This window comes from Triturus cristatus, chromosome 4_2, assembly GCF_964204655.1.
Source record: "Triturus cristatus chromosome 4_2, aTriCri1.1, whole genome shotgun sequence".
NCBI lineage: Eukaryota > Metazoa > Chordata > Amphibia > Caudata > Salamandridae > Triturus > Triturus cristatus.
Genome location: NC_140586.1, coordinates 439,628,144 through 439,652,699, shown reverse-complemented (window position 1 = coordinate 439,652,699; position 24,556 = coordinate 439,628,144). Strand labels below are relative to the sequence as shown.

General features: G+C 42.2%; 1 pseudogene; it reads left to right on the top strand.

Moving 5' to 3' along the window:
• Window positions 1-21,497: 21,497 nt before the first annotated feature.
• LOC146834541 (28S ribosomal RNA) lies at window positions 21,498-23,366 on the top strand (annotated as a pseudogene).
• Window positions 23,367-24,556: the final 1,190 nt, after the last annotated feature.

The following is a 24,556-nucleotide window of genomic DNA, read 5'->3' as shown; positions in this document are numbered from 1 at the left end:
AAATTGCATTCAGTCTGCAAGGGCAGACCTGGGGAATGCTTTAAGTGGCTACTTAAGAGGATGGAACAACAGGTGATACAGGCCCACTAGTAGCATTTACTTTACAGGCCCTGGGTATATGGTATACCACTTTCCACCAATTGAGTGTAAGCTACGTTTACCGTGCTTTAGCACTGGTTAGCAGTGGAAAATTGCATAGAGTTGACCAAAAAAAACAATTCAACAAAAATAGGAGTGTGAAGGCAAAAGGTTTGAGGGTGACCCTGCAAAAGGGCCAAGTATAACACAGGTTGTGCAGGAATAAAACATTCTGCTTGTCGGGAATCAGACACACCTCAGAATGTTACTCAAGAGGTGCAGCAGGGGGCAGAAAAAATACATCCACACCTATGCATCTTTGCACTATATTGTATGAAGTGAAAAAAAACATTTTGTGTGGGGAGAAAAATCCCAGGATTGGGAATGAGGTACTGAAGCAACATCATTGAAAACTCCATCAATAAAGAAAAGAAACAGCTTATCTTTGTGAGCACCTAGGCCTTGCAAGGCCACCCAAAGTGCATTGGCAGTCAGGCCAGAGGTTGGTTTCCCATGGTGGTTTGAAGGTTGTGTGCAGCAAGAGTTGGGTACCTGCAGCAGATTATTCCTAGGGCCTAGCTGAAGCCAATCTCTGCTGTGCACTTTGACAATCCACCTGCAGCGGTGGGGGGGGGGGGGGGAAGGGGTTGACTGCCCCCTAGCAGGTGGATCATTTTTTTTCAAGTAAGTGACTTTGCTTGATTTGATGCAAATCAGTTCAGGAGTTTTCTAAAAATTAGCTTTACAGAAACTTTTTGTTGTGAGCATGAAAACGTTAAAAAGTTAGATTTATCTTTTACCATTAGCCCGAGTTTGAGGACGATTGTTAGACTAAATTTAGAAAATAAGCACATCTGATTAGAGGAGGAATCTTTTCCCCCCATCATCTATTTTGGGTCTGCAAACTTAGGACCAGGTTATTGGACCTGTAGCTCTGTCATTGGCTGATATTTTGCACTTCATTTGCGTTGCTTTTCATTTTCTACTGCATTTTCTACAAATCCCCCTAAATTAAATAAATGGTTCCACCCCTTCGGATTACGACAGATCTCGTACTGTTTAGCTGTTGCTAACCATGTAAATGTTGTGCATTCACGAAGGTGGCTTAACCAACTTTATTTGCAGCTGTAAAAACGTGGTATGGATTGTACCAGTCTGCAAGTTAGCAGGAGTGTGAGTCTGTCCTAAGAATACAGTAATGGGTTGGAGGAGGAGTATATTTTGACACAGTGGCTTCTATACTGCACAGACGGTCGTCAAGGCCTGGCACATTTATTCAAAACTGGCAACAATAAGGCATGTTTTTCTTGTGCTTTTGTAATTCACCTGTAAGTAATTCTTCATAACTTTTCAATGGTTAAACATTTACAAAGCTTAAGTGAAAACATATACCCATTATTTTTTATTGGCTAGGCATGGTTCTTTGGTGCATTTTTATTTCCCAGCTAAGAGTGCTTCCAAAAGTAAGGCACACTCTTCATATCTTCGGGAAAGTAGCCATGTGTTTGTGTCTAGACCTCCTTTCATCTCCAAACACCTCGGCATGTTAGCATCTGAGATGAAATCAGGAAACTTCAGACAGCCTTACAACACGTACATGCCAAACATACATGAAAAATAGTCATCACTTTTGTCATTTGGGATATGATGTTGTGCTGCAGCAAAATGAGTTGCATATGGCTTTGGCCACATAATTCGAACCAGGCACGCCTGAAATGTTTGGGCCAGTTTATAACAATGTGTAATTTCTCCAAGTCTTATCATGTTTCCAATATTGTTGAGAAAGACTTTATGATTCTACATTGAGGCATGCTGTCATTGTGTTTTATAGTCAAGTGAACGGTTGTACTATGAACACGGACGAATGTTTTTATATGTGCACCTTATAGAGGTCAACAATTAATTATTTCTTGCAGGACTTTAGCCACCGGTTAATGGTGTGCGAATGGGCAAATGTAATATTATGATTTGTTAAAAAGCAAAGGAACCAAATCGGGGGCAGTTTTTTTTTTTTTTTTTTTAAATAGAAAAAGATAAATGCATTAAACCAGTCGAACATTAGAAAGTAATCAATCTGATATGTGAATTTAACTATTTAAGTAGTTTGATAAATATTATATATGACACTCCCCTAGAAATGTACTGGCCGATATATTTGTATTGAGTGGTTATGTCCATTTTAAGTCTTTTTATATATACAAATTAAACATTGGTGACAATCACGTATTGCACTATGCACTTTTGTGTTCATGCTGCGTTGTTACATTTTCATGACTGGATAGAAGAAAAGGGAAATGTTCAGCTGGGTTTTTTCTGGAAATCGTCTGTACACAAATGCTGCAAATGTTGTGTAAGAGTGTGCCCTAAAGACAGAGGAAAATTGCTGCTTTCCTCTCTGGAAACTCTGCAAACTACCCTCCAGGTTTGAAGAAGCAAAAGTTAGTATTTCCAAGTATTACGCCTATGGCCCCTTCCCTGTGGGTGCTATGAAAGGGTGTATTGCACAAATTAAATAGTTTTATGTTTCATATAGATGCCCTAATGTAGGCATGTTTGAGATGCCCTAATATAGGCATAATCCTTCACCTACATTAGTTGCCTATTCTCCACAATAACGGGCGCTGAGGGCTGAACCTTATCTAGACTGTGTTTTGGGTACAGAAGGAGGATTTTTCCCGAACAATGGCCTCCTATGGCATCTTCAATATGCTCATCCATATGATTAAATAGTCATAAGAGTTCTAGGAAACCAGGCAGGGGCTAGAATCCACCAGCATCAACATCTACGTAAACGATTCATCCCATACGTCATGGTCTTACCCAACAATGGCTAACACAAGACACAAGGGCCAAACAGACTCTATGCTTTTCTGTATAAATACAGCACCTCTTGCTGTCAGTAGTTAGAGGGAACCGAGACTTCCAGGCCGACACACTGACCAGAGACGCTGAGGTTCCTGCATGCAGTCGCTCCAGCTGACAGTGGTCTAACCATCCCTTGCGGGGTGTCCAACTCGAGACCAGGACGAGGTCCCACACTCTCATTATTCAGGTAATGGGGTTTGACTAAATCCTAGGGGGATTCTTGGCTTCTTTCGCACCTACTCACATGCTAGGTACACTTAGGTACATCTAGACAGGCATCATAGAGTATGCGCTTTATATTATAAATGCATTTTATATTCATGTATGTGTTTATGACTATTGCAAAATAGTAGAACTGTACTATTCCTTTTTATTCACTGTACTGCTGATCATATATCTCCGCTACTGTTTAACAGCACATATATTTTACACTAAAAGAACAACTGTGCAATAAATTCTTACTGTAAACACGCTCAACTGTTTCTTCTGTGTAACTCTCTGAGACCAAATGAGCAAGCACGAGTGACTGGGCGAAAAGTAGTACATTGTTTTCACGAGTCTGAGGAATCAGGGTTGTTGTGTTGTGATGTTGCCAAAAACGAATCACTCTGATAAAAGGAGATTCTAGTGGCACTGTGAGCTAGCTAATTCAAACAAGGCTAACATACGCGATGGGGGTGCTCAGAATCAGTCTGCCACCAGGCAAAAGCGCAGGTCCTGCAGGGGTACTATAGGAACTACACTACATGGCGCCACCAACGTTTGGTTTGGTACTTATTTAACAGTAGAATCTGAGTAGTTCAGTCGTGCTTAGTCTCATAGACTCCTACTCACAAAACACCAGAGACGTCTGGAGTGAGTGGGCACAAACTCTGCCACAGCTGAGTAGGAGAGATATCATATTTATTGGCTGTTGGTTAATCAAGCTTGGAGGACATTTTTCCCAAAATTGTGCAAAACACCTCATCTTATTTCCCTTGGACAGTTATTCTGTGTTCTTAACACAATGACTAACAAGAACGGAGAATTAGACCTACTGACACAAGCACTTCCTCAGATGAGGAGGAAGATGCCAATGCAATACGTATTGCAGCTGGTGTAAGACACACACTCACAGTTAAACTCCTCAAACATGTTTTACTACCCAGAGGAGATACAGTAATATTTGTGATAGAGGCACATGAAGATTTCCAAACAGAGGTGTTCTATTCATGGGTTACATTCCCAGCAGCAAATGCTATAACAAAAACTATTCATTATTATACACATGAAGAAGTCCCAGCGGTCTACACTTTGAGGAGACTGAAATTCCGCTTACCTACCATGAACATATTTTCTGGTTTAATGGCGCCCTACCCCACTCAAGACGAAGAGCAAGGCTCGGTCCATTAGGAAGACCAGGAGCAACATGGGTGATATTAGCGACCTATGCACCACATCCTGACATTTACACAATGCCAGATAATGAATTGCTCGTTCAACACAAAGAGTTGATAAAACTTTACAGAAACATGACATAATTCGTCATGAGGACACTAGTGGTCCAACTAACAGTAATTACACCAAATGCAGCTCCTACACAGAGCACAGCTACTAAAATTACTCCACAAACATTATCGCAGTAATGGGTAAATTGCCCACAAAACGTGAACAAATTCCTTTCTGGGTAGTTCAGAAAATAACCCAGTTAGAAGCAGTATTCCCAAATACCACACCATTTGAAAAACACAGAATGTTAACAATCTGCTTGCCCATGGGGATTACACCACAGTTAGAGGATTGTACCTCTTGGGGTACAGTCTTTGCAGCCATATATAACAGAACTCATGATATTCCTTCATTAGCAGTGATACCAGATGTATTAAGACAAATACAAAATGAGTACGGAGCAGAGCCTGCACTGAACCTAGGGATGAAGTTGTTAAATAACTACGACCAAGTATCAATCATAATACTAGTTAACATTAAAGGGGAAGCACCATAAGTGGCAATCTGGCAATGCCTAAGGGAGTTCGATCAACCACACAAACTACCCAAAATAATTGAAATGCTTTAAAACCTCAACTAATGGGCAGTCCCGAAAAGGACACTTCTAAGCAGACACCGACTTCTTCTAAAAAGAAGTGGGAAAATAAAAAAGAACAAAAGTTTAAAGACAACAGTTCTCAGTCCTGAGGTAGGTCTCCCCCCTCCAGGAGCCCTCTGAAAAGTGGTACAACCTTAGGAATAGGGATAATATTAGGAAACCTGACAGGTATCAGGATACTGATACACGTACCTCTTGTTACTTTTAGGGCTCGAAGAAAAACTCTGAGAGAGAAGGATTGTCAGAACACAGAAAGGAGCGCACACAGTCCAGAGACAAGCAGCGCGCTCAAGACTTTACTTCCAAAAAAAAGGATAAACCAAAATCAAAACCTGAATTTAAGAAAAAGAAAGTTGCTTGTCTGAAAATCAGGCATGCCCAGAATTTTGAGGGCACAACTTCTGAACGGGGAATGAGCTCTGACGATGCTAGACAGTGTGGCAGAAGTAACAATAGATCGCCAGGACCTGAAGGAATTTCTGGTGACAGCAGACTTGAATGATCACATCACGGTGGAAACACCACATAAAAGGGTGAGCGCCCCACATAAGTTACATGAAATAACACTTCGGATGGAGGGGGACAAGCCCAGGAAAGTAAAAGGTCTCTTTTGGAAGAACTTATCATCTGGTTATGACATCTTGTTAGCCGAACAAGACTGGCCTCCAGCATTCATAATGGAGTGCCCATGGGGAGAAAGTATAATTTTTCCTGCATTGTCCGACCATGTTCCCGTTCACCTTAAACATACATATGCACGCGAGTGGGCAGTAGCCCAAGCTCCAGCATTGTACAAAAATCACGCTAGGTGGGATGAGGACTCAACCTACCTCATGATCCCGTTAAAAGTTTCACCTAATGCTCAGAGGCAATACCCAATAAAGCAAGAAGCTAAAACACAGGTCAGGAAGATCTTAGTTCAACTTGAATACCAGGGGGTCATTGAATAATGTACCACTCCAATGAACAATCCTTTGTTTTCCATCTCTAAACCCAACAATACATATTGTCTAGGTTCAGATTCCAGACATTTAAACTCATGCACAAAGACATTTGCTTTCCAAAATGCACATAGTGTCGCATTAATGAATAACAATGTGCAGAAAAAATACAAAACAACACTTGATATCTCAAATGGATTTTTCTGCCAAAATATAGCACCTGAAAGTAGGTATCTGACCGTATTCTCAGCATTAGGGGTCTCAGCGACAATTTTGTTGACTCCCCCAAGGGTGTAAGAATAGCCCTGGGGTATTTTCAGGAAGGGCAACAGAGTTGCTTAAAAAATTTGATGAAGAAGCGTTGTTTTATGTGGATGATATTTATCTAACAGACGACGATATGGAGAAGCACTTGACCAGGGTAAGCACCATTATTAAGGGATTTGCCACAGAGGGCTACAAATTTAACTTTAAAAAATCAAAAATAGCCCACCGCAATGTCCTATTTTCGGGATATGAGATGTCAAGTGAAGGGAAAAGTCTGGCAGCTAACTTTTTAGAAAAGTGTGCACTGCTCCAGCCTCCAAAATCATTAAAAAATGTACAATGAATACTGAGATTCCTAAATTTCGGTAGAACATACATTTTAAATTACGCACAAAGGTTAAAACCTTTCTACGACTTTAAAAAAACTGACTTTTCAGCCAGGAATTGGACACAAGAACATACTAATATTCTTCGTTCACTCCAGGAAGACATGATAGGTTCCAAACACTTGCAAACACGAGTAAACGTACTCCACTTGGGGATCCGTATAATTGCGGGTCAATGGAGGTACACTTACTTAACCTTCAGTGAAGGAGAAACAGTACCAATCGCATACAAATGACAGCTGTACACAAATGCAGAAATGCGTTTCACCTCAACAGAAAAAATCCTGACAGCTGTTCAGACCGCTGTAGCAAGAGAAAGAGCACTGGCTCAGGGAAAACACATTATTGTCGTAACCCTGGTACCGGCTTTAGAGGCTGTTACAAAGGCTAGCATTTCAAACACGAAAGCCTTACATCCAAGATGGATACAATGGGCTAATTCTCTTACTGCAACAGATGTTGAATACAGATTTGATCCAAGTTTAAAAACACAAGCATTCCTGCAATACCAACAAGAATATCCTCTACCTAATGAAATATTGCCTCTAGATCAGAATGAATACATAATTTACACTGACGGATCTGAGCAACCGGCCATAGGAAGTAAGCAGCAATACAGCTTAGCATGTGTAATCGATAAAGGTCGCATACGGGATGGAAAGTTCTATCCAAGTTGTACAAAAACGCAATCTCTAGGAGACTACATGGCACAGTTGGCATAGTCAAAAGCGCTGATACTGGCACTTGTAAATACCGATCACGAATTCCCCACACTAATTGCGTGTGATTCCTTTTACTGTGTACAGTCGTACAATGAGCACTTACATCATTGGGAGCAAAACGGGTTTAAACATGCGAAAGGTGGCACAATTAAGCATAAAATGCTAAGGGAACAGGTAGCAGAGTTGAAAAACGAGCTACCAAGGACTCACGTGATCCATACACTGAGTCATCAATGTGATGGCGTTCACGTTGAAGGGAATTCATTGGCAGATGAAGCTGCCAAGGGGGTTGTTTGCACAGCTTCCTTAGTTGCACTCACTTGTTCAAAAACGAGAATAGACGGTGATATTATGGTAGCTATCATCGCTTCACGCAAAGGCAGCACAGCAGTCCCTAAAAAGTTTCCATTCAAATACTCCTACAAGATAGATGCACAAAACATTCCATATGCTCAGATTCCTGGAGTGGGGGATAGAGTAATACAAAATATGGATCGTAGGCAAGGTTTAATACTAGCAGCACACAAGAGTTTAGGCTCTGCGCACACAGGCGTTGCAGCCACTATTTCTTTACTGAAACAGCGCTATTGGTGGGCAGGGTTAACTAAGCAAACTAAAAGACTATGTCTTGAATTGCGACATCTGCCAGCAGATGAAAGACACCACGGTAGCAAAACCCGCACAGACGCCGTTATTAAAATCAGACAAACCTCTCGCATGTGTGCACTTGGACCACTGCGGCCCCTTACAAATGGATGGGGCTTCCAAATATATCATGGTTGCAGTGGATTCCTGCTCAAGATTCCTATGGGTATGGCCTCAGTGCTTGGCTGATGCTCGAACTGTTATCAAGAATTTTGCGAGCCTTAAACCGCACATACGCAGTTAGCATGTTACATTCTGCGTTTAGCTCTCGGGCTTACAAAGAGGCCATTGAAGGAATGGGTGTAGCATTGCGGTACTCCTCTCCATACCATCCCAAGGAAATTCAGTTGTGGAGAGGATTAACCGGGACTTAAAGCAATACTTAACAGCTAGGGTATTAGGCAAGGGCTGTAGTTGGGTCAAACACCTTTATGGGGTACAGCGGGCGTTAGACAACCAGCCAAGAAACTCTCTAGGGGGTGTCACTCCATATGAAGTCCTCTTTGGAACACAAATGTGGGTACCTGATCTTGATTGTGAAGGCACAGTGGCGGATGAAAAACCATTTGATATCCATGATCTAAATAAATCCAGGACAAAAAAAAACAATGTCCGACTAAAGGAGACGGCCACTGGGGAAGTCAAGGCAGACACGGCAAGACCTGGCTGCATCCCAAAAATCGGGGATCTGGTCAGGGAGAAAATTGCGGAAAAAAGGAATTTGGACCTTCATACAGGACACCTGTATCAGTCTTTGCAGTACAAGGAACAAGAACTGTACTTTTGCCGCCTCTTGCAGGGAAAAAGGAGTAAAGATTTGTCTCAATTGACTTACTCAAACCACACTATTTGGCCAATAATAAGCAGTAGGCCTTTTGGTATCCACAGTAGCAGACACCCTCCTCTCACTACAATCCAAGAAGTTCAAACAGAAAGGCTCATCATGTTTGAAGAGCCACCTCTAAGGAATGAAGGACTAAGCAACAATGCTATGGAACTCGTTCCACTTGAACCAGACATTCAAATTCAAAATGAACATCAGAATAATTCACAAGTTGCAATTCGACCTAATACAGAGTCTACTCAACATGCCTCTCAAAGAGCAAAATACATTTCAACTAATCCCGATGCAATTCCTACAATTGATTGAACTGCTTCTGGCTATTTCATGAACTTTGATACGTTTTTTCTGGATCCAAGCGAGCCGGAAATGACGCCAGACAAAACACCATTCAAGCAACAAATAAAGAACTATCTTCACTTTCTAAAAAAGACATACCTAGTATCGCCTTGTATTGAACTCTGGGTAATTTCTGGGATATTGTATTTTCTTTTTTGGCTTGGCTTAGTACTAACTTTTAGTGTGCTTATTTATGGACACTATCTTCAACAAAGTTCCACAGCCCAAAAGGTCCACATACCACTGAAGCCACATCCATCATCACATCATGAGCAAAGAGACTTGTCATCAGTGAACATTACAGCAGTTCCTATACCGGATGGTATAGTATGGGAAATGTTAACATATGCGGTCTGACCGAGCTTTTAAAAATTAATCATGTATTTAAAATTTCATTAAGTGATATCATTACCTCAAGTACATTTTCTGATGATTGGGTCTCTGAAACAGTTAATAACATGTTGTCTGATTTATTGAAAACTGCTGCATTTTCTAATAATGAAATGTTAGAGGGTTCTTCAGATTATGACACATTGTACTGTTACCAACATTATGGTCATCATTTCCTGCACAAATCCATTTCAACTAGGAATGTTTTTGAGTACCATCAGTGGGAACATTGCCCAACACCACCAAAAAGTATTTCACAAACGTTAGCACAGAAATGTTCATACTTTTCAGGGTTTAACACCACAGATCCAGCCTCATAGTACTATACGTTTGCACCAACATCAGCACTGAAAATGATGTTGACAAACACTAAACAGATTTACTCTATTTCCTTTTTGGCCCAATTGTCTGAACAGGGTTTCGACCTATGGAAAGACGAAATTGACTTAAAATCAGTCTGGGGATCGAGGAACTGGCAAGTCCAGGGTACAGAGGCACTATTTTGAGCATGCCTCATTCCACAGCAGATGATCTTTTTAAATGATACTGTGCAACAGACATCCTGTCTTGGACCAGCCAAGAACAAGGAGCTGAACACTCCTAGGTTTCCAATACCAACACAGGGGTGGCAAAATTTAACTACACAAGAATGGGCAACAGTAGATGACATCTTAAAGTACAATACAATAGACCCATATTGGAAACAGTGGGTGGTTTGGCCCTTAGACACGAATAGCTGTTATAAGCGATTCCTGAACATCATCGAAGGACTCAGTATCCATAGGCCAGACCCACGTTATATACAGAGAGAACATCCGGGGGTAGTGACATCCTATAGTGTTGGGAAGTTGTGCCTCGATTGGCTAGAAACCTCAATACTTGCAGAAGTGAAACAACACTTATCTTTACTCTCACATGACATGGATCTTAGGGACTTTTTACTAGGACCCAGGAAACAATGTCAAAAACGTTTCATATATGCAGGCATTTATGCTGCCTATAATGAAATCTGGAAGATTTCCCAACAAGAAGCCGCAGAGAGAATACGGGAAATAAACCGTATTAACTTAGAAAAAGCTTTAGCTGTGGTAGATAATGGGTTAACAACTTTGATCACCAGGATATATTCATTGGGCAACATTGTATCTTCTGCTATTGACATACTGGAACAGGATTTTTCCATATTACAACACGGCCAATCTAAATTACGTTCTATTATGTTATTAAGCAAGACGCTGCAATCTTTGCATGCAGGATTTGTGCCTTGGCTTTTTATAAACAGTACGTCTCTGTTTTCCAAATACAATCTAACAGATACACAGATAGAAATGGCACAAAGGGAAGCTAAATATGCAATGCTGAGTATTGAAAAACTGAACAGGCTACCATTCACAATGGCGGAATCACCATCAACAGAATGGATAATTCACGGCCATATCAATCTCCCGGTCACAACGTTTTAGTTTCATTATTGCCTTGAGCAAAGGCAGGCAGGCAGATTTGAAAAAATGGGTAAAGAATACATTAAGAAATCCTGGGATTTACCATATAGATTTCGATGCCGGAGTGGAGATCAAGAAGGTCAAGGTTGCTGTGGCATGCTTACAGCATCGCCTATCTGGTCACTGTGAACCAGGGTTACTTGCTATATGCAAGTATTGTTTCCCCCAACAAGTACAGTCAGGGAGGCGCCTTTGAGGCCTTTGCTAAACATATCTTTTATACAATTTGACACTTTGAGCAGACTGAAAGCCATGCTTTTATAGCAGACCGTACCCTTAACCTCCGCTCGAGAGACCTCTGATCTTCAAGTTGCAAGGACCTCGACCGAGATACAGGCACTTATTCATACAAACTGCCCCTATCATTTCGTAGAAATGGCGGGCCTCGTCTTTAACATGTCTGATAGGAGTGGTATTGTACACCTATTTAAGACCATAGGGTCACAATTTCTAAGCATCTTCCAAACAGTCCCCGGAGTTATCCCAAATTTTATACACTTCGTATTTGGAAGCATCTTTGGAGGTTTACCTCTGATAGTGCTTTTAATAGCTTGAATCCTGATCGTCATTTACCTGATACGCAATGGACGGCCCAATCATGAACGAAATAGCAAAAGCACTTCGGGAGCATAGATACCATGAGCGCATGGTACAACATATGGGCACACGTCGCCTACGAGAACTGAGTGCTTCTTGGTTCTTATCGTTTAGACCAGTCTGGATGGATTGCATCTTACCTGTTCTTCGATGCCTGTTCTGCTGTGAAGAATGTGTGTTGGACATCTGTCTGACACTCGAGTCGGAGATGCCTGCGGACTTGAACACGAGGCTGGGACCGCTGAGGTCCCATGCTCAGCTGTGTCACCAGCATATTCCTATCCTGACGAATGCATTCCTTGAAAACCCGCAGGTGCCTTTTGCTACAACTTGGGTGAGCACCGGCTCAGCCACCACTACAACTAGCACTATGGGCACTGAGGTATCGACTACAGCACCTGCCGATATGCCAACTATGGGCAGTACTGAATATCATCTGTGCTCCATCGACGTACTGTGTGAAATATTACAATTTCCGTCCCCTACAGCAAGTGACTGTGATGTTGCATCACCCAGCCAGGACACTTAATCTACAATTGACTCATCGTGTGCTGGGAAAGAATACAGTGATTTTAATTTTCATTTCGACTCTGATGAAATTTGGAACATTTCCTACTAAATTGAGACTATGGCTAGAGAAAGGATGGCCTTCTAAACGCTTATAGGAGTTTTAAATTCTATAAAGGAACTCAGTTACACTTAAGCTTGAGTACAATTTCAAATCCTGACTCTACACATTTTTCCCCTCTTAGAAATGTTGTTAATATGCTTTTAAAGATTTTACAAATGTTTTATGTGGCACACTGACAATTATATATGCTACCACCTAGTATGAATTAGTAGTTTGCTGTCATTGTTTATTATTGTTGACTATTAAGAGGAGTGAATGTTATGTTTCATATAGATGCCCTAATATAGGCATGGTTTGAGATGCCCTAATATAGGCATAATCTTTCACCTACATTAGTTCCCTATTCGCCACAATAATGGGCGCTGAGGGCTGCACCTTATTTAGACTGTTGTTTGGGTATAGAAGGAGGGTTTTGCCCAAACAATGGCCTCCTAAACCATCCTCGATGTGCTCATCCAGTATGATTAAATATTCATAAGAGTTCTAGGAAACCAGGCAGGGGCTAGAATCCACCTGCATAAACATCTACGTAAACGGTTTATCCCATACGTCATCTTCATGCCCAACAATGGCTAACACAAGACACATGGGACAAAGGGACTCTATACTTTTCTGTATAAATAAAGCACCTCTTGCTATCAGTAGTTAGAGGGAACCCGAGACTTCCAGGCCGACACACTGACCAGAGATGCTGAGGCTCCTGCATGCAGTCGCTCCAGCTGACAGTGGTCTAACCATCCCTTGTGGGGTGTCCAACTCGAGACCAGGACGAGGTCCCACACTCTCATTATACAGGTAATGGGGTTTGACTAAATGCTAGAGGGATTCTTGGCTTCTTTAGCACCTACTCACATGATAGGTACACTTAGGTACATCTAGACAGGCATCGTAGGAGTATGCACTTTATTTTATAAATGCATTTTATATTCATGAATATGTTCATGACTATTGCAAAATGGTAGCACCGTACTATTCCTTTTTATTCACTGTACTGCTGATCATATATCTCTGCTACTGTTTAACAGTTGTCGCAGCACATATATTTTACACTAGAAGAACAACTGTGCAATAAATGCTTATTGTAAACATGCTCGACTGTTCGCTCTATGTAACTCTCTGAGACCAAATGAGCAGGCATGAGTGAGTGAGCGACAAGTGGTACATTGTTTCCACAAGTCTGTGGAATCAGGGTTGTTGTGTTCTGAGGTTGCCAAAAACTAATCTCTCTTATAAAAGGAGATTCTAGTGGCACTGTGAGCTAGCTAATGCAAACAAGGCTAACTTACGCAGTGGGGCTGCTCAGAATCAGTTTGCCACCAGCCCCACAGTGTATGTTATCCAAAAGTGCAGGTCCTGCAGGGGTACTATGGGAACTACACTACAATAGCAGAGTTCCTTGTTCCAGGTGTAGTACATAAGGTGCCTAGATACGCGCTACATGCTAGATGCCAGGCACTGAAAAATATTGAAGGCAGTACTTTGCATAATGCATGCATAGGAAATACTTCATGCACAGTTCAGACAGTTAGAAGAGAACATTAGGAATGGAACACTCATCGAGTTAGCAGTATAAAACCACTCTGACAGCCTGCTAGAAGTCGTTCTTTGCTTTCTCACACTTGTGGTGACAGAACAAGTGATGCAGTCCACGAGGGATACTTTAAATTACAGACACTGGTACTATACTCTAATGACTTATAAGGAAGCTAAATTACACCAATTGTGGGTGAGACAATTAGAAAATAAGCTTTTAAAGTGTCAGTACACTGGCACTGAGGCCTATTTGGCAGGATTCAGTGCACTTACAGAGTCAAAACAACCAGCAGCATCAGTCCAAAAACATGGGGAAATCATGCAAAAACAGGGATTTCCTCATACCAAGTACCTCAAGCCTCATAAATTAAGTGCCTGCTGCATGCTTAAATTTTAGAGATCTACTAAGTATCCTAAGCACTTCCAGCTAGCTAGAAATGGAAGCCTATACCAGGCAAGCAGCTGTATCTGATTTAAAAGGACCTTTTACAAAGACACACCTTCCAGGAGCTGTTTACCTGAAAATCAAAACAGAGCATCTGCTGCATACTCTAGCATTAATATTTATTTGTGCCATATTAAGAAACCAGCTTCTCTACTTCTAGACTACGGGCCTAATTTATGAGTTTGGTGGTCCTCCCACTGAGCGCCATACCAGTGCTCTACAGGAGGACTGTCAAACCTGCAGTGAGATCGCCCACCAGATTCTGACTGTAATCCAGGTCAGGCGTACGGTGCTGTGTCAGTCCCATGGCAGTGCCTTTCTAAGGCTCAAAAGAGAGCCGTATAAAGGCAAAGCCGTGGGACTGCCACAGCATGTTCCTACATGGGAAGAAATGCACCAGGTGGTGCATTTCTTCACTTGAAGGAACTTGGGGGTGCAATACCAGGGGGGCACACCATGTACCCCCCTACATGCACCCCCAGGCCCAGAGGCCCCCTGAGTGCCTCTCCACCCCCCTTTACATGGCAGGCTCACAGCCATGGAAAGGCTGAGGAAAAGGCAACTCGTAATAGGTTTGCCAGTGCCTCTGCGGCACTGCCAGCATATTACTCTGCCTGACAGCTGCGCCACTGCTGTGGGATCATGGATCCTCGACGGTTGCAGCGGTCGTGTGGCAATCCAACCACCACACTCATAATGCTGCGCAAGGTGCCACAGTGTGGCAGGAATACCACCATGGGAACAGTAGTTTGATGGACCACTGAACTCGTAATCAGGCCCTAAGGCACTGGAGAAGGCGTACTAGCAATAATTAGGAGAAACTATTTCACTGTGCCTTTGCATTCAGGGTGAAATGCTCACGTTCCAGTTCCAAATCTTTATCTAGTATTGAAATCATAACCTACCATATACTTAGTAGGGGTAGCAAGTTGGATCTACAAAAGAAAGACTTCATGAGCTCCTACACTCTGTTGTTATGTTTTTCATACAGTATGAGATAGTTCATGTTCTAAGAAATTGATACATGGCAACCAAATCTACGAGGGTCCATTGTAGTGCCAGCAAAATGAAATTTGCAATTGTGAGATGCTCTCTCCAAAGCCTTCACATTCCCCTGCCTCCTCAATTAGCTACCAAACCAAAAGTATCCAAAACACCAGTTTACAACTCCCTGTGAAACTAATAGGCAGAAACTCTGACAATGACCCATAGTGGTGTATTCTCTAAAGCTACCAAATATAAGGCCAATCAACAAGTTTCAACAGATTTCTGGCAGGAGAAAGGTGACCCCCTTATCACTAACCAGCCTTTTATTGATTTTTATTCAAGGATGTTTTTTAAGTCAGGGCAGACAGAGCTAATAATAAGGATGTTACTAGAGACCAGCTGGAAATATCTGCAGCCAAGGTGATTCAATTATCGCTGCAATTCATCTCTGGCTTAGAAAAATATGAAATGCTCCAAATCCCTTTTCCTGAAACTAAAAAATATTTAAAATCTACATTTCCATTGTGTGTTTTAGGCAAGTATCCCTATATGCTAAAATGTCATCTAAGTCATGACACAGTTAGAGTGCCTGCCCCAGTTAGGGTCATGACGCATACTGCCTCCAATCCTGACCTTTATACCTAAAAATCATTCATTTCAGGTGTGTTAGTCTAATTAGTTCAATGAAAGCAAAACCAGAACACAACAACCAGAATTTATTAGGTTATCATAACTTGAAACAGTGTCCTTAATGATCCGGAGTGAACAGTCACCCTGACCCAAGTTGTGGTATACATTTAGACATTATTTACATGCTTTCTTATGGGAGAGACATTTGAATAGTATGACACATGAGGTTACAGAAGCATTGCTTAGATTAGATCATTGTAAACATATAACACAATTTCATAAATGGGACGGATATATAATAGGCCTGGACCTAAATCAAATTAGAGAAATTTACCGAGCCTTCATGGGTGGTAGAAAATGTGCATGCAAACATCACTGGTGACACATCATTCCCTTCATGTGACTCAATGTTCATAATTCATAGCTGCTCTTGACGTCCCAGTGATGGCTCATTTGAAGATTCAAGCCCAGTCACGGCTCAAGGAGGTCAGGTACATTCTTTAGAATGTCCACCCTCTGTAACTTAGTGTGCACAGATTACAAGACTTAGTAGTGCTATGGCAGGTCAAAGGTGAGGACCCCAGTGACCTGGTTTCCATGTACTGTTCTGCCATGTCGCAAAGTGCCTGGAACAAGGGTCGACAGGCCCGGGGGGCCTCCCCTGCTTGCCCGCATGAAAGTCCTGTGACCAGGCCCTGGGTCAGGGCTTTAGTTGGCCAAGGGTGGTGGACTCCTCTGGCCATTTTCTCCATTACCCAGCCTGCTGTGTCTGAATGGACAAGGACCAGCAGAACCAGGGAGGTATTGCTTATTTGTCTGGGTTCTGAACCACTGATCTGACTCCAGTTAGAGCTCTGGTTGGCCTGTGGTGGAAGCCCCAAGCCCTGGGCTCTTTTTTCCAGTGAAGAGTAGAAATATGGAATTGATTTATTGGATTCATTTAGCAACAGACATGGCTGTGCAGCTGGAGTGGGATCGTAAGAGGTCCCAGTGAGTTTGTTTAATATGATAAGCGTAATTGGATGGAGCGCGATGCCGGCTTGCACGCCTACATATGTTTGAAGCAGTGAAGCAAGCTATAATGAAGGAGCAAATGGGTGTGCATCTCACCACTACCAATGTACATAATATGAAATGTCGTTCTAACTGTTGAGTTGCACCCTAAGGATAAAAGAGGACACAATGAACGTTTACATTTGACTGATGAAATTTGAATAATTGTGATCGTTGAAATAATGACCATTAGCACAGGAGTTTTGTTTTGGAGCATGAGCAGCTATCATGAGCATGGAAATAATACAAGAAAGTATCTGATTTAGTGTTTCGAAAATTTGGGTAACATAAGCCGTTTGGACATGATAAACGGGGTGCTAGAAACCTGCATGCTGATTATTTCTTCTAAAGACACTTTGTTTCAGTCATGTCATGTCAGGCACGTTAAGTGGAAAGATCATCATGGTGTTGTTAACAAAGAACAGTGCACTACGCTGAGTAGGATATATATTTATAGCATCCTGGGAAATATAGTACATCTCAAAAGAAAAAAACTTGAGAGCGAGAACGCATTTGCTTTAATTTGATGCGGAAGTTATTGTGAACACTTGGACACGTGATGGTTCACCTGCAGGGAGTGGGAGGGGATATTATTGATTCGGCATGTTATAACCAGCCGCTAAAACGCTCACAGTAAAAGATGGGCTGGGGCACTCGACAAAATAACAACGCGTTGAAAAGCGGGAATTGAGCGAGTTTAGGATCGTACTATCTATCTAGAAAATCGAGTCATGGTAAACGTGCTATGAACCACTGTGAGAGATAAAAACAGGGAAAGAAAAGTTTTGGGGCAGTATGGGGGTTTAAAATAAAAATAAATAGTAAAGCAGTGGTGGTTTCACTGAGAGATACTAAATGTATGCCAGAAAATAGGGTGGTCTGATGGGGAGTATCATTGGAATGTACACATCATTAGTGGAAGAAGATGGAAATTGACAAAATACATCATGTTGTTTAGCATGTATGGATTCTGAGAGACAGTTGTTTTCTAAAAAAAGTGTATAAATTTCATGTTGGTACATTGTAACTATGAACATTGTATCCAGGCTGATGGTTGTCTCATGAATTTTTTATAGATACCCCTGACGAAAGGAACATATCCTGAAATGCATTGGGTGAATTTTTAATAAAGCCGTGACTTGTGGAAACATCTCCTGTTTATGAATATTTTTTAATGCAAGATGAGAATGAGTATAATAAACCGATGGAAAAGATGAAAAGGTGTAAAGTATTTTGAGTAAAAAAGTGGATGAATTGAAGAGTAGAAATCTGGAATTGATTTATTGGGCTAATTTGACAACGGACATGGCTGTGCAGCCGGATTGGGATCGTAAAAGGTCCCCGTGAGTTTGTTTAATATGATAAGCTTAATTGGACAGAGCGCGATGCCGGCTTGCACGCCTACATATATTTGAAGTAGGGAAGCAAGATATAATAAAGGAGCAAATGGGTGTGCATCTCACCACTACCAATGTACAGTGCTGACTAAACCATCCCCAAGCAGGCTGCCCTGCATGGAGATGTCAGCTGCACATCCCTGTCAGTTCTCCCTGAAGCAAGGCTCTAAGGAAAGGCCCCTCGGAGAGGTCTGGAAGGCAGCCACAGACTCAGGCCTCTGGGACCCCTGGGGTGAACCAGCCCCAGTCCAGGCCCTCATGGTGCCCGGGGAGAAAGACTGCAGGATAATGGGGTCACTCCTACCTTGTCCCTAATAATCCAGAGGAAGCCTACTTGCCTTTCTAACACATACAAAAGTAAAAAAGTGGAAGAATTGAAGAGTAGAAATATTGAATTGATTTATTGGACTCATTTAGCAACGGACATGGCTGTACAGCCGGAGTGGCATCATAAAAGGTCCTCGTGAGTTTGTTTAGTCTGCACTGTAACATGTTTGATTTTGCACACTTAGCCGATTTAGGGATGGACTGCTTGGCCAGACTCAGTTGTTTCACCTTGCATGGACAGTCTGTTGGGTGGCACTAGTCTTGAATGCCACCTGATGGTCCAAGTCCTGTACACCTGTTCATTGCCCTTCTCCATCCATGTATTTCTGCAGCATCGACCATTCCATGGAGTGGTCCTGGCTGTTTAGGACACAGCACCCCTATGTCTAGATCGGGCTACACCTTGGCCCTCATCTCCATTCTATTTTCACAGAGCAGGCTGGGCCCACTGGTGCCTGTGTGAGTGTCCTCTCCTCACAGACCCCTACTGTCCAGTATGGGTGTCCAACCAGGCTCCTGAAGGGTGGAAGGTCAGTCCAGCACAGGTGCATGGTTCATACTCCTGTCCAGCAATTATGGTTACCTGGTTGATCCTGACAGTAGGATATGCGTGACTCAAGAATAATCATGAAAAGTGTTATGGGGGAGCCCTATATTCCTGGGAGCCTGAGCAGATCAATAAATACAATGGACCCCTCGGAGGAAGTAGCTAATTGGATATGAGCATCAAATACTTTAAGAAAATACAGTTAAGTATGTTCACTGTATGATTGTGTCCTTAATATTAAAACACAGTGCATTGTAATGAAGGTGCTCCAAGAAAACAATGTAGTGAAAGTGAATCTTATTGGTCTCAAAGATTAAGCCATTCACTTGTAAATATTCAAAGCAAGTACAGTGGAACTGCAAATGGCACATTAAATCAATTATGGTTCCATTGATTGCTCTATTTGTTACTTGAATAACTGGTCCTCTAGAGCTAATATATGCGGAAGGTTGCTGACCTCCCAAAATGCATTTATTTTTCAGAGCAATACCAATTGGGCCTGCCTGGCTGCTTTGGTGATTTAGAGAACCTTGGGCCGATCGAATATCCCAGTGACTGTGACAATATATTTGAATGCCTGCCCAATCAACTTTCAGTGGTACTTTCTGTACCTACTATATTTGACAATGGGTAATGAAAAGGACACCAAATCCAAGGAAGGCAGCAAGCTTGAAATATCCCCCCCCCCGACTCAGGGATGTAGTGATGAAAAATAATATTTCATGACTCTTTTGATGTCCTGTAATTGAAATAAGTACACCTTAAATCCTTTAATGAGAATCCATTGGAGGACAAGCCTCCTGGTGCCAGCAGTTGTGGTAATTACAGCTCCAATAGCGAATATTAAAGTTGATGCAGTTAAACAGCTCACAGTAGGATCTTGGGATTGAGCTGGTGGTCAACACGAGGAGAGCTACAGCTTGTCCCACCCCTTGCCTCTTGGCACCTCATTGATGCTCTTGACTGTATGTCCTCTGTATCTGAACCATTTACTGTGAGAAAATTGGAGTGTTTGAAGTAGGCCAGTTGCCTTCAGCTACGATAACGACATAGGACTCCGGTTCTATTTTTATGGTTTTTGGAACTGAGGCCATGATTAGGAGGGATGGCCGTGGACATTCATATTGTGCTGCTAGTGGTGAAATTCTCAGACTGGCACAAGACAAATTTAAGTTAAACTATTTGCCAAGAATATTTTCATTAATCAAGAAAGAAAGTTGAAGGTACAAAGACGATTAGATACCGTCATAATTCTGACAATAAATGATGTAGACTAGTGATCCAACAAAGTTGTTCCTATGACCCACGAGCTGCTTAAAGGAAACCAAAGTCTTCAGGTTCTGGGGGAGTATGGTTGCCAAGCTGACACTTAAAGAAACTGACAGAAGGGCACCAGCATCAGTGGAGTTTATGGCTTCATTTGACTCAGCACAAAACAACTCACCTGGCCCGAATGCAGAAAGGATGACAGATTGATCGCTCTTTCTCAATTCTGTGAGTGGTGGATCATGGCTGTTCTTAGTTGGTGGAGTGGTTTGTCTCATTAAATCTGATAACAAACAAGACTCCTCCATGCTCATAAGTCACGTGACCCCCCAGTGATTGACATTTAACTTCTTAGAGGAACTAGTGCATTCAACCACACAAGATTGAGCAATAACAGGTCTGTGATGCCCTTAGATGTCTGGTGCTGCACACAGCTTCACTGAATCGATCAGTGGGTCTACCCTTTGCTGACAGGTACACCTAAGACATGATGAGTAGAAGGGCCACTGTGGTGTACACCAAGCTCAGATAAGAGCCCAGGTGGAGCTGCTGCAGGTGCGGATCTTGGTGGTAGTAGCAAACAGTCATATGAGAACTTGGGATGCCCAAGTTGAGAGTTTTCTATTTGGACAGCAGTTAACCATGGGTCAGTTGGTCTTAAGTGAACAGTGAGCATCACTGAGAAAGGATGGCCGATGACCTCTGTTGCTCTCAGCTGATCAAAAGAAAGTCGGGCTCAGATCATTAAATCCAGATTGACGGAGACAAACACCTTTGCTGCATCTATTAAGTAATGTAAATAATCCCATAGAAGCTGGCGAGAGACCCGGGGAAAGTTGTCTTTTCTTTGTTGAAGGGCACAATCCCCTGGAATAGTCCTAACCTTGAAAGGAATTGTGATTCTGACTGGGATCGATGACCTCTCGCTGTGCCTTGAAAATCCTTGGGAGGTGGTGTAAATCTTGCACAGGGCCATATCCATATCTGCAGGAGGTCCTCAAGGTGAACAGCCACTGGCATGTTGGAAAAATATAGGCAAGGTAAGTCAGCATGTCACCTCCAAAGGTTTGAGATGAGGTTTGGTTCTAAGAGCTAGGTCAGTCAGGCTGGAATACAAGCTGGGGCATGTAGAATCTGAATGAGGTGCTACACAAACGAATGATGGACGGAATGCTGAATAACTCATGCATTCGCCCTCAGTCAGGAGATCTGGTTAAATCCATTGTTCTTTTGTTCACCAAGCCCCAGTTTTGACCCTGCCATATGCAAATCAGTCTTGACCCTGTTCCTCATGGGAACATTGGAACAGTCCAGCCCAAATTGTCAAGCCAGATCCTTTCTAGACCGAAAACAATCCTCCTGGGACTGGTTTTGGGTATTACCACTCATCAGCCAGGCTAGCTTGAATTCAATGGCACTGTGAGCAAGGGACCCACAACTGCGCATACCCATCCAACTTAGGGAAAAAAGTGCTACGCAAATAAATGATTGTGAATGAGGTGTCACCCTCTATGGCAGTGGAAACTTTAGATGTGAGCCAGATCCTTCCTGTGGATCTCTCCAGTTGTGGTGGTTGCCTCTCCCTAAGTAAAGGGCGCGGTATTCTGCCCCAGCCGGTGCCTAGTAGCAGACTTAGAACTGGTGTGAGCCCGGGAAATCTGACTGTTTAATTAAAACAAAGCATTGAAAATGTTCATGGTAGGTGTTGACATGATGTGATTTCTGCCAAATGCTCTGCATGTCAATGTGAAATAATTCAGCAAAGTGCTTCTAAACAGTAGAATTAACTATGAGTCTATTAAAGTAGCCAAATGCCTCATCATCGAACTAGTAACGCGCATGAATTAATAATAGAGATTCACCTGTCCCTACCTATCATCTAGCAAAACCGCAGCCAAGGGCACGGGCTTGGTAGGATCAATGAGGAAAGAAAACCCTTTTGAGCTTGACTCTAGTCTAGTGCTGTGAATAGACCTGAGAGGTGTAGGATAAGGGGGAGGTCCTTTTTTTCATTTGCAAGGTGAAGTGGGGGAGCAAGCCCCAGGGGGCTCTCGTTTCTGGATCCAAGTGTCCGGCACCCACTGTTCTGGACCTGCTCCGGAGACAGTGGCAGGTCAGGAATTTGACTTGGTGGTACTCCTGTCAAACGATAACACATGTGTCCTAGGCAAGCTCAGGGAGGACAGAAACCTTCTGCAGAGCAGAATTGCAAAATTTCCCAGGATCTTGATTTTAAATATGAATACAGATCATGAAAGTGGGGCCTCACAAACATTCTGAGACTTTCAAGGAGGAGTTGTCAGATAAATTACCATGGGAATAACTGGCTTATGGCAGCCAAATATTCATAGCAAAGTCACTTTTTGATCCCCTTCCTATTATTGTGAAGTGAAGTTCACCAAGCAATGGATTGTTTGCCCACTATTTCAGAATGTGAGCTGAAATTAGACCGCTGTGAGACAGGTTAGTTCTACCATACTGATATGTTATTGCAATAGTAATCCTGCTCAATACAGGAAGAACAGCAGGTTCGAACATGGTCTATGTGCTTGGCAGAGAAGCCAATGGGGCAAAGCTACCATTTGTTGGATTATCATTTAATGTCTATAAGTCAGAATCCGCTCCTAAATCCTAGCAATACAGAAGAGTCACAGAACATTGGTTGGCCTGGGAAAGCCAGTTTCTGGGCTGGTGCGTAAAGCCACCCATTCAAGAACTGGAGCATGGGGAGAAAGGAGCCGCCTCCATCGCCCTTAGTGCACTGCATGATCATGAGGCACCCGGTGCTAAATCATTTGTAGACAACCTGATTCTAGGTCAGGATTCCATATATAGCAGAGAAGCTACCTCACTGTGATCTATTAACAGTCATCTTCTTAGCCATATGATAATGAGTAAAGGGATGCCTGCAAGGGATTTTGTTGAGAATTCTTACTCTAGTATAAGATACAATGTAGTTGCTTTTATGTTCAACCCCAAGTGGTCTTGAACCTGTGAACAAATCTGTACTTATATAAAGATATTAAAGACATATACAGTGAATGGAAATTTCAAAAGCACGGGAGAATCTCTTTCTAAAATTACAAAACTTTTTTTAATATGGATAAAATTGGATAGGGTAAATTCAAATATAACAATACAACACGATTGAGGATGTATTGAATTGAAATAAGCTTTATTTCGATAAAAAGCATATCTTAAAAGCACATACAGATATAACATAAACGAATATGTGAAACCAAGAAACAAGCCATAGGAATATAATATCATCGTAATCCCAAAATGAACAAGAGGTTAAAAGTACATATAAACATTATAAATAAGACAATTTAAAAGGAGAATGCAAACAGACAATAAAAACAATCAGGCTACTTAATTTGGGGTTACAAGGGCTTTGGTTCTTATAAGCCAAGACCACCTCAGGAATTTCGATAGAGCACAGACGTACAGAGATCGTGTGTCTGATTTGAGAATGCGCAAAGCTATGAGATGGTCACGTGTGCCCAGATCTCTACATAGGGGTTTGAGCCAATGGGATCTTGGGATTTTATATTCTGGGCATGCAAATAAAACGTGTGCAATTGACTCAACTTTGGTCTCACAAAAAGGGCAAAAAGGTAATGTCTTAGAAGGTGGGTTCCAGCGCGCGGTCAACTCGCGCACCGGAAGAGTACCAACCCTAAACTTAAAATAAAGTGCTCGATCGTATAGCTTCTGGATAATTTCAAGGTAAGGCTTGTAGCGCACTTCATCTTTGAGCCTTAGGAACTCAATGGTGCTTCTACCACCATGTGCGTTAGAGTTCCTTTGTGCAATAACCCAACTCCAATATAATTTCTTCAACTCTGCTTTCGGGGGTGAGGTTCTATTTACCCAAGCATCTTTAAGGCCAAGGTCAAAGAGCAGGGTTTTTACGTCTTTCAACCATTTGATTTTGTGCCAAGAAGGTATAGACAATATTTCGGATAGTCCCTCCGCATACTTGGCAAGCTCAGGAGTTCGCCAAAGCCGGGCCCAAAGGAGCAAGGGGCGTATTTTAGCCAAGTCTTTTAACGTGTGACACCCAAGATCCATTAATAGG